Here is an 11,626-nt window from a genome sequence, read left to right on the forward strand (position 1 = left end):
ACCACGCCGAATTGCAGAAACTGAGCGAAAAACCACTGCATAAAAAAGCATAGTTTTGCTGACAGAAGAAGGGGAAAGCAGCAGAAGCACGAAAATGCGATTTTTATATAATTGCAATACACTCGAAAAATACGCATGGGCACGTGGACATCCACAAGATGAACGTGGTTCAGAATTGGGAACGAAAAGAGATTCAGTTAAATGTACGGACGTGCATCTATATAATACGATGTAAATTTTTTAATACCAAGGGATCAATGGGTGACAGAAATACATAGAATTCCTTATTAAACCTGTTAACGTACACAGCATCTTTGTAAATAAAGAAGGCTGTGCTCAATTGTACCGGATGCGATGAAACCCTTCCCTGAACAGCGCTTAAAAATATCTGAGACGTTTATCCGCCTATTATTGCCTTCTCATGCGTTTAGAAATACGAATCGCGTGAGCACGTGCCTGGGATTTCTACCTTACTGGATATATAGGGTAATTATAGGGCGGATCGCTTAGTATTAACTAGCGCAATTTATTAAAGCCACCGCTGAAAAAGTATCATTGGTTATACAGATGTCCATCATTTTTTTTACTTAATATATTTTTAGACAATACAAATCTGACGGCTATTTAACGGTCACGATAATAAATGGCGAATGTTATATTTAGGTTATTCAGGCAGGACACCAACATTAGTTGCTACGCAGAAGTCACCCCCATGATGTATGTTATGTCGTTGATATATATATAGCAGGCCTGCTGATGTGCCTGCGCGCAAATGAGCACCAATAAAATTATTTGTTTCTACAAGCTTCGTATTCTTCAGTGGCAAATGACGTCAACGTCATTTAACGCATACTCGCTAAACATTCCCGATACTTGCCCATATGTACGTGGGTTTAACAGACTCAGACCTACACAACGATCAAAATATCTGGCGTATCACATTCAAGGAGCTATAAGTCATATATGATGTTGGTACAAACTATTCCAATTTTTACCCTTATCAGAATTTCTTTCTCTGTAAAAGATATTATTTTTAAGCCTTATCTCATTTAGAAACTCGCTAAAATTCAGAGCGAGCTCTTACACGCAACTCTAAACCTAATTAATTTAATTTTTTCTCATTCTCTAATCCCATTGGATGCTGACAATTACGTTGTTCTCACACAGTTAGCCATTTGACGAGGTGAATGAGAAAAAACAACCCATTCTAAACAAGCGTATATGCGAATTGTTGTTTAAGACTGCCCATCACGTACTTTACGTGAAAGTACGTAGGTACTTTTCATAGACTTAGCAAATAGACTTATAATAATAACTTAATCGATTACTCTTATCTTAAAGGAGGACGAATCAGTATAGATCCATCTGTGCCGACAGATTAATGAACCCATTTTAATAGAGTTTTTGCCAGCTTTCATATTGAAATGAAAGTTTAGATCAGTTAGCGGTTAGAGTGCTTTTACCGACATAAAACAGTCCGACACGTACAATATCCATATTCCATAGAGATCGAGTTCGCTTTCAACAACGTAACTATTTCAATACTATTCACTAACGTACGCTATACGACAAATGAGTAAGGGGGTATATTCACAGGATATCTAAATTACGATAGGCGAACAAGTCGTGATTTGAAAACAGTAATTGATGTGTCTTCGTCCATGTACACTATTAATCCTGGGTCCTGTGAAATTTGTCCGTATAGCCTGCCATTTTTGCGTTATCTTCTTATGTCCTAATAATAAAGTGAAGCTATACAACGAGGGTATCGCCGGCGTATCCCACATCTTCTAGCAATTCTATTATCTGTGTGTCGAGCTTTGCCGTCACAGCGGATGTACACAAAACTTATTATGTCTAATCCAGACTTCAAACCTAGATAGCCTTACATGTCTTCCACTTCACATAATGCGACAACAAAAGACAAATACGGCATAGAATACTATATAAGTATGACCAGGGGGACTTCCTAAAGACTTCTTATTCCTTGTAAACACTCAGTTTTCAACCTGTCTATAAAAAATTCACCGTGTTACCACTGCAGCATCTCCGAAAGCAATTGTAATCTTCTAGCAGCCTACGAAAATACTAGGTTCTCGTAATGTTAGAGATTGTCTTAACCCGACTCACAGCCAATAAAATATCCGGAGAGACCGGCAATTGGATTTGACTTTGTCTTCAGTAAATAATAAAAAAAGAGTTCAGCAGTAACCTTCTCAGAAGCTGTACCATCTTCTATTTACTTAGCAATAAACATCTGCGACACTGAACAACTTTTCGATAGGACGTTCCACGATCTTATTGAATATGCTCATGTGCGCACTTGATTTGCCCGTAGTTTCACACGAACGGGGACTGCTGGTGGGAATTTTTGGGGAGTCAGGGTAGGCAGTAAAAGTCACATTGTCCTATGTACAACAACTATTGAAGGTTGACCTCGTTGTATCGGGTCCACTTGCCCTGTAAGAGCCATATGTTCGACGAATCTAAAGACCAACGTCGATTCGTCTATATGTATATTGGGAATAATAATGTATTATAGATGTAAGCCGCATGCCATAAAAACCAGAACAGGCCTTGCTTTACTATTTACCAGAAAAAGAAAAGCCCACATTTGATAGTTGAATTCTGTACCGGAAGAACCGATTCTGAACGAGATATCTGGAATCAATGAGGATTAGAAATATATTGTCGAGACTAACTTAGCAAGCAATCTTCATCCATTTCCGATAACCGGGCGTTCACTACCTAATGTACACAGATTACTCCGAAATGTATACGGAGATTCTGTATTGTACTAACATACTGGAAATTTAGAAAACGATCAAGTTAGTTTGCACTTGGGTGTGGCAAAGGGAATCGACTATATGTTTTGAGATACGCAGTCCTGGTTGCGTGGAATATTTCTTAGATCATTAAGCCATAAGAGAGGTAACTGCTTACCCAGATGTGATAATAAGCAAATTCCCAGATCACGTTGTTGTCAATCGGCTGATGTAGCCAAGGCTGCCGTATGCATCAGTCTCTTAATTACTGATTAAGGCAAGACTAAGTAATAATATCTAGACGGGCCTACGACGCCTATGTATGCCATTTTACTAGAGAAGCATGATCTCACTTCGGAACGTGTGTTTCTCAACAGCGAGACCGTTCTTCAGGTGAAGCTCCCTAGCTGTGTTTTTGTTGAACCTCAAAGTAGCGCTCATATTCGAGTATCCATTAGTCTTATTTTAAATAAAAAGGACTTTTGCGCGGTTGGATAAAACAACGTTGAGGTCTGCCCTATCAAGTGCGTTCTCTCAGGTGACGAATATCGATACTGTGAAGTGCTCGATCATTACTTAGAAGAACTAGCAAATACGCTCACCGCAACCCTCTCATAGAGAATATACTGCTACGAGTAGCTTGTAGCCTCGGGGGGGGAAATGAAGTCCTGTTATATTGCGTCATGATAATATATGAGTGAGAATATTGCTCAAAAAATCCCCGCCAACGGGTCGTGTGGCTGTTATGTCTAACACAAACTACGACTGCTGCAACTGCTAGCTAGGTGCACAATGTGGCTTTTGTAATGAATAACCTAACGATGATTAGAATAACCGCGACAGGTTGAGACCAATACCTAAATGTTGGTCTTAGATCGATTGAGATAAGTGACTCGAACAATTTATAACATTGGAACCCTTTACGTAATAGTAATACCACTAAACAGAGGAAATAAATCGGTGCCAGTCACAGTATGAATGGCAATGTTTCTATTTGAAAAGTAGTACCATCGTGCTACCTATCTATATCTTTGCCAGTAAAAGCTTAGCAGACCTAAATAAAATGTATTGTACCGCGACGGTGCGCGTTTGAATCCGTTCATTTCTCCAGACAATTTACCAAATGGCCAGGTATAGCCATCATTGTTGTCTATGAAATAATGTAGACGTGACGTACTGCAGCATATGGTAACCCACCGCTGCCAAATGATGATTTAGCTTAAAAAAACTACGCACGAACAGTACTCTTGGATTCGTGATAGAATTCAGTCGCTTCGAACAATGCCCAACCGCAGTAACGGATGAAACACTCAAAGCATTTCCAAATCCAATAGACGTATTGAAGATTAAGATTTGCTTATAGGTGCTTGATCCCACAGACAATGCCCCACTGTAGGCTCTAAACCCCTGTATTTAATATGATGAGGATTAAATTAAATCAAGCTAATGAAAAAATTGTGATACCCAAGAAAGATATTATTACGATGAAAGATTCTTTAATATATTACTCAATGACAAATGGTATTAGGCGTATTAACGAGCATATGTGTAACGACAGTTGAGGAAATCATTTTTGATTTCTTCGTGCTCGAGAGATAGCTTCATTAGGCGGTGGTAGCCGCGTATCTTTTCGACGATTTGGGCCAACTAAGGAAATATTACGCATTTAAGCTAGCCGTAAACAGTGCAGGTACAAAACGTACTAAGGCAGCGCGTGAATACGTAGCTGATAGGTTTCACGCATATAAGATTAGGACCCGACGGTAAATATACCTTTGCTTTAAGTTAGTTCTGTGATGCAATGTTGACACATGGTTTTGAAGATAAAAAGACAATTTTAAATGCAATGAAGTGAGGCGACGACGATAAGGTTCGCATCAGAAGGAACTGCAGATGTCCAGTTTTATGTATTACTAAGGCAATCGATCGAATATTTTTCAATACGACGCACAGACTGACCCTAAGAGACATGCAACTGGCACCAGCGGCATATATATTCTTTTATAATCTAGCATATTCAGATTATCGCAAGGATCGGATCTATTCACTTGGTTCAGCATAACGAAGAGGCAGCGATCCTATTCTTGAACGGCCTCAATTGTTGTTTATACTATTGTTATTATGTCTTTATTATACATTATATTATCACTAAATTGTCACCTAGGAACACGCATAGACTAAGATAAGAAGACTAGCCTGCAAAACAAATATGTCGGAAGTTAAAAAGCCTGTATGCTTTGGACAAGTCTTTTATCCGAATGTTGCATCCACAGAGGTAGCTCATCTTGACTCTGGCTTCCGATGACTCTATAAATGCCCACTCAGACTGAGAGCGACAAAAGAAGAACACCCCAAAACCCGACTAAATGAGGAAACTTTTTTAGCTACCGGATAGTAAAAACGACACCTCACTAATTGTATTCCGATTCACCGATAGACAGTTAAAACCAATAACATAAATCTGTCACATTGAGTACAACACTAGCAAATAATCACTCTCGAGCCTGAACACGCTCATTCAGTAAACGATCCTGTGTGATCTGGTTGTCTTCCTGACTCCTATTTCATTCTATTATCCTTTTTCATTACATTGCGCTGACCTCATCAATAAGCTATGTTACAAGACGCAAGCAACCCTTCTGCTTTATGTTGCTACCCCTTCGGCCACTCAACCTTTGAGCAATACTTATCCTGCAGTTCCTAAGAACAACTAACGGACCACTAGAAGTTTGCAGTAATACATCCCGACACCATGCTGCCAAGCCCCGAATCTTTTCAAGGGGCTAGCTAGCAGCAAGTAACTGATCCAACCTGCTAATTTCTATCGGAGTGTCACCGCTGCTCTGTTTGCTTTCTTTGGCCGGTATAGCAGCTACCGAGGCATCTTGGCTATCTAGTGTGGCTAGTCGTGAACGTACTAAGCGAGTCAAGGAAGTGGATCTGAGCGGCCATATTCTCCACGGTTCACACCAAAGTTCTCTCTCCTCGCCGTTGTGGCCGCCTATGACCATACTGAAAGTGGAATAGTGGGCCTGTCATCGTAGCCGTGCTTAACAGGCACTTTTTCGTCCTCTGCTATTTTACACACTGACTGTTTTAAATAACAAGGCTGGCGTCGAACCAACGGCATCACCGAGCACACCATTTCAGCAGCAGCGGTGATGGCAATAGCGACAGGCAAAAAAGCCTTTCTGCCGGTCTTTGTACCGTTCACTTCCTGGCCCTTGTTGTTACCATCATATAAGCGACGTCGGCCGACGTAGTAGCTGAGCGCCTTGTGTAGCCGCAGCACCAGCCCTATTAGGCTGAAAGCTTCCAAAAGACTATGGAGCTAGCTGTAGAATAGTAGTACTCGAAGGGCACCTATCGCCGTGCTTCGCGGAAGCCTAGCTTTACTGCGATTGCCGCTGCCTGCGCTACTATTGCCACTCACTACTGGCTCGAGTCATGGAGTGGTAGCGAAGCTTGTGGAGTCGCTTCGAAGAGGCTCGCAAATCGCGAAACGAACTGAGAGGAGCATGCCGGTGTTAAAGAACATCCGTTTGATGGGATGCTTGAAGGCTGGAGGATGAATCTTCTGTTAGGTAGCCGCAGTAGCCGTCCTCGTTGTCGGGTATAAGTGCTGCCTTATTGTGGTATTAAACTTCTTGCATAAACCACCACCATGAACAACTATAATAGCGACAGACGATATACAGCGCTACAGCTGCAGTCGTGTCCGCGGGCTGTGTATTCGTATGAACGCTTATGGGCTGCTGATCTGCTTTTTTCCCGCCCATCTCCCTGGGAGATCGCGTCTTCTGTGGGATGGCGGGAACCGGGGCGGGCGGGAACCACTTGGGATTTTAGACGCCGGCCACTCTTGGCAGGCCTCAATACGCCTTTAGTCTAGCAAAAATTTTCAGTCAATACTCCATTCGCAATATTATATGAGAGTGAATGCGTACTGTTCACTGGATGAGTACAACTCAATGAAAGGAACAACTTATTCGATCGCTGGATTGATGATATGCAGGTGTCTGGACGGAGCATGTTCTATGACGGTAATAACACAGAACTTAAAATGAAGGAGGATAAAAAAAGCGCTCTGTAAGGTTACCCCCATCCCCCCTCCCCGCTCCACCGATGAATGACGCGAGACTTTTCGAGAATTCAAATAACTGAGAACGACCTTTTTATAGGCGGCATAAAAGTCTGGCACGATTTTTGTCTAGGTCTCTATTCTAATTAGTTAGGTGCTTTAAGCAAATGTCTATTTTTTTTTATAATCCTCCTTGTTTTATTACTAAATTAATAGCGAGTAATTCGTTTTGAAAAGTAGCTTAAAAGAGTCAGCTTGTACGTGTCAACGGTTTGTTTATCAGCTGATCCTGATCCGTGTTACATTGTTATTTGTGCTACGTGGTGTTTATCGATGGGCTTATCGAAATAACTTATACTGATACCATACAGGCGAAAATAGTATTTGTATCAAAGGATACGTATGTTTGGGATACGTTTTTAGATATGTTTAGGCTAGGATATTTTTGAATATTATATTCATATCTAAACCATGATCACACTGATGAACGAATAGGTGATCTAATATAGATGTTCGGCATCAGATTTATTTTTACCCACGACTCAACACTAAATGGATAGCAGTTATTTCGATTCGCTGTAAATTTATAGCCCTTAATGGAAGACTCATTTTTTTTTCAAGAGAACAAAGCAATTGATCAAATGGTTGCTTTTGTCAGTCTAGACTGACGAAAAATTAACATATCAAAGCACAAACGTGTTTGGTATTGTTAAACGAAAAAGAGTCCTTGATGATAGGACAATAGCCTTAATTCGTAGGGTTGCCGGAATCAGCAACTCTGCAATGTATTATCTATCCGTGTAACTCTCTGCAGAGCGTGAAGTTTGCTATGCATGGTTCAGATTCTTAAAATGCCCGGTACTGTCGTTTCTGCACCAAAAGGTTACGATGCATAGTTTTAGGCAGAATATATCTATCAAAGACTTCTCACCTGAATTAGGTTTTTTCCACAGCCTCACAAGCTCATAGCTGTATAAGCGGATAAAGATCCGCGTTATTATCTACTATGTAAAATGCGTTTGTGAATGTAACAGTAGAGTAATAGAGATATGTCAAAATCTATAAAAAATTAAAACCAGAGAGTCCAATAAATGTATTCACGTTTCGTTCAAAGCTGCTGGCTGGGTAAGATTATATGTAAAAAATCAGCTTAAAATCATGAGCACTTATAATATCTATTCCGCCGTATAGTATAGACTGATAAGTGTTAATATAGACACATAATTATTTAATCTGCTGAGAGTATCAACGTAATTTTAAGCTCTGTTATCTATAGTCAGCCAAGAATCAACCTTCGGAACCGGCAACGCTTCTCGGCAAATTACCAAGCATTATTATGTTCCGTTGGTTCAATGCTGCTAGATCGCACGTTCCAAAATAACTATATAAAAATAAATAATAAAAAACTGTTACAAAAGCAAGCTCGTATCTTCTTAACGCCAATTATAGCCCCAGTGAATATTAAAACGTCAAAGGATCACATCGAACTGCTAAGTATGATTAAACAGGAAAGCAAACGTATGTTTAACGCCTTTTTTTTTTTTTTTTCGGAATCGGAGCGAAGATCAGCTGCTGAACGAATTTCTATTGATAGTATAAACTTGTCGGGAAAGCCCAAATCGACAATGTATCTCAAGTGTGTATCTGGCTGAGGAAGCAAAAGCAGGTTCTAGTGCATCACAGCGGAAAGCGCGCGGCAGACGAGGAACAGTGCGGGCATCAAACTTAATCGCTGCAGTCCAATAGTGCACTTCCAATGATCTTTATGTTTTGATCAGAGCGTTAGTGCGGAAATCTGATTTGACTGAGTGGATTGTTCACGCTACATGTCATAAAAGCCAGATGCTCCCTGAGGGCAATAAAGCTGAGAAATTTGGCCAGTGTTTTTTGCTACTCTACTTCTCACAAGTCTAAAACAGCAAATCGTCTTCGGCTTTTCACTGATTAAATTTTTTATCCTCGATGCAAAAATGGGTCGCAGATGTAATCGCTACCTTACTTACGATTCAGATTATGCGTCTAGTGGGTAGAAGCAAACTTTTGACCAAAGTTTACGTTCTAAATGTGGTCTTCAGTGAACAGCAGGTCACGCCAGAGTACTTCTTCCAGAAAAGCGAACTAAAAGCATCACTGAAGAAGTTAATTTGCATGTTCTACGAACTATTGCGTAACCGAAGTTAACTGATGTATCTGAAGAAAGACCATACGTTTTCCAATAAAATGGGGCCCGGCCCATACAGACAACGTAGTGCAGGGTTGGCTGTACATGCATGTACATTAGTAATACAAGCATGTTTTGTGATGAGAACATATGGTCGTCACACTGCCTAAATTAGAACCCGTTTCATCACTATATAGGGGGCGCTGTTGGGCGAGTCTCGACACGACACCATCGACGTCCGTCACTCGTGCATGTATCAAGAAGGCGTTCGCAAAATTACAAAGGGCGTATTTGAAACGATCTTTCGACCGGCTTAGAACTCAAATGAAGCTGTTATCGCAGTGAAGTGTTTCAAATAAATAAAATCCTCAGAAATGACACTGTTAGTATATGTGAAAAATTTCGGTGAAGCATATGTTTTGATTTTAATGCTTTAATGATAAACAAGACATCAGAAAAAGTACCTTTTATACAACGTTTTATTTACTAGTTACATAAAATAAGGTCCGACTATGCTTGCATAAGTGTGCATGTTTGACTAGTTTTCCTAAGACCTTCCCACCCCTAACATCATTAAGCACTTCTTAACAGCAATATAGGCCGCAAAACTCCAAACGTTTATCTATATATGTTTACTTGGCCTGGACAAATTTTTTAGAAAGACTTGCTTAAATCCTTGGGACAATCTGGTTTGCAGCACACGATGCCAACCAACCAAGTTCCTTCTCTTTGGTATCGCTTCATGAGTTTGTCCTATTAGCATTGGTATGACTAGTACAACTGCATTCAATGGCGGTCACTCTGGCCGGCATTGTTGACTACCTGCAGTTCCGAGGGGGGTTCGTTGGGCTTGCTCTCGTATCCCGGCCTCCGTTCGGGCATCGTGCGTTCAGTATCGTAAGATGACTTTTTGAGATAGCGTCGCCGGATAACCTTTGGATTGGCTTTTATATTTGAGACTTCCACTCTTGGCTTACTACCTATCTCAGCAAGTGCTCATTTTCAGCATTGTAGCATGGGCAGCCTTGTCGACGTGCAGCAGCTTGAGGCTGTAGCTGCTACTGTTCGAGCAAGAGGTAGTCGTATGCACCCCTTCGTAGTGTTAGCTATAGTTGACTATACAGAAGTGCTTGCAACACCTAGCAGTCAAGTATTGGCCGCTCGTTAGAATAACCTTAGGGATAAGAGCTTTCAGGCCGCTTGTGTGCCCTTGAGAGTTTGTGTGTGCGACATATGAGCCGATTCATACTGTATGGAAACCTGGAATGCACAAAGCCTCAAAGTGGGTAAGGTGACCGGAATCCTTGAAATGAGTGAAGAAACTAGCTAGTATAGCGAGTTGTCAACTAAGAGCGAACACCTATAGAAAGGTATTCACGGCAGGAAGGAAGCTCAGGTCCTACGTAGACTCAGTCTGATTCTGGGTCCCATGCGGCTCCCGCTAGCAAGCTCAGGCCGTGCCTGTGGGTTCAGACCTTAGTCAGACCGGACTCGGCCGGATTGGTCGTCCCCATCCGTGGTGCAATTTGGCACGGCACCAGGAATAGCCTCGATGAGCGGAGGCGCCTGCCGGATTACCCATGAAGGTGTTCTTCATTTCTCAGCTTGAGTAAAGCCGATGCCCTGGCAAAGGGCAAACACGTAAAGCAGAAAACGAAAAGGGGAGAGGGGGAGCAGTAGACTAAAGCAGAAAATATTAGTTCGTTCGATCTGCATAAATTCAAAGCTCTGTAGTAATTCTTTTATAAAATAATAAAAAAAACTCACGTAGATACAGACATATTAATAAACACAAAGATGTCTGCTTTATTTGTTAATGATGGGTATAACATTGATTCCGAGTGACTGATGGGTTTAACCTTTGTAAAACGCTTTTTGTTGAAATTATGCGTATGTCTAATAGTGCTTTCTTGGATCTACTGCGAAGATTATAAAATCGTAGCTAAGCGATTGTCTACTATTTGATTTCACAACGTTTTTAGATGATGACGACAGAGCAGCTACGAAATAGATATCTACAGTCAAAGAAATTTCATAGCTATTGTTTTTTTTTTACTGTTTGCCTATTGGTGTTTCAAAAGTAGTACTATTTGGAGCAATCTAAACCTATCTGTAGAAACAAAAAGCACTAACAGTCACTTCAGTAACTGTAGAGCAGTTTAAACTATGGCCTATTTTCGAGCTAAACCTCGACAGCGTTTGGTGAATTTAATGGAAAGTCCTGCCATAATTACATGAGAGCGATTTGTCGAATCATCCCAGTGGTTATTGCTCCATTTACGGCAGTGCTACCGTGATTTCGTATTTTAGTTTTGGCAATCTATATACATATTATTGGGTATATTTGTTGTGACACCTTTAAATAGATATCACATATGTACTGATCTGTGTTGTAAAGGCATGTTTCCATATCTATATAGTCAATCCTAATAGTGATTTTTTTTTTTTTCGAAAAACAAACATCGTCACTATTGTATGAGCTCATCAGTCTCACAAAATCAAATTCTCTATCAATATCCCTGCCCATTTCTCGTAACCGTCGCTGTCAGAGGGTCATTATTCAAAAGGATTCATATATAGACCTGTTCGTGTGTGTCAAATGTTTTTTGTTACCTAATA

This window comes from Varroa destructor, unplaced genomic scaffold (assembly GCF_002443255.2).
Source record: "Varroa destructor unplaced genomic scaffold, Vdes_3.0 BEIS01000005.1, whole genome shotgun sequence".
NCBI lineage: Eukaryota > Metazoa > Arthropoda > Arachnida > Mesostigmata > Varroidae > Varroa > Varroa destructor.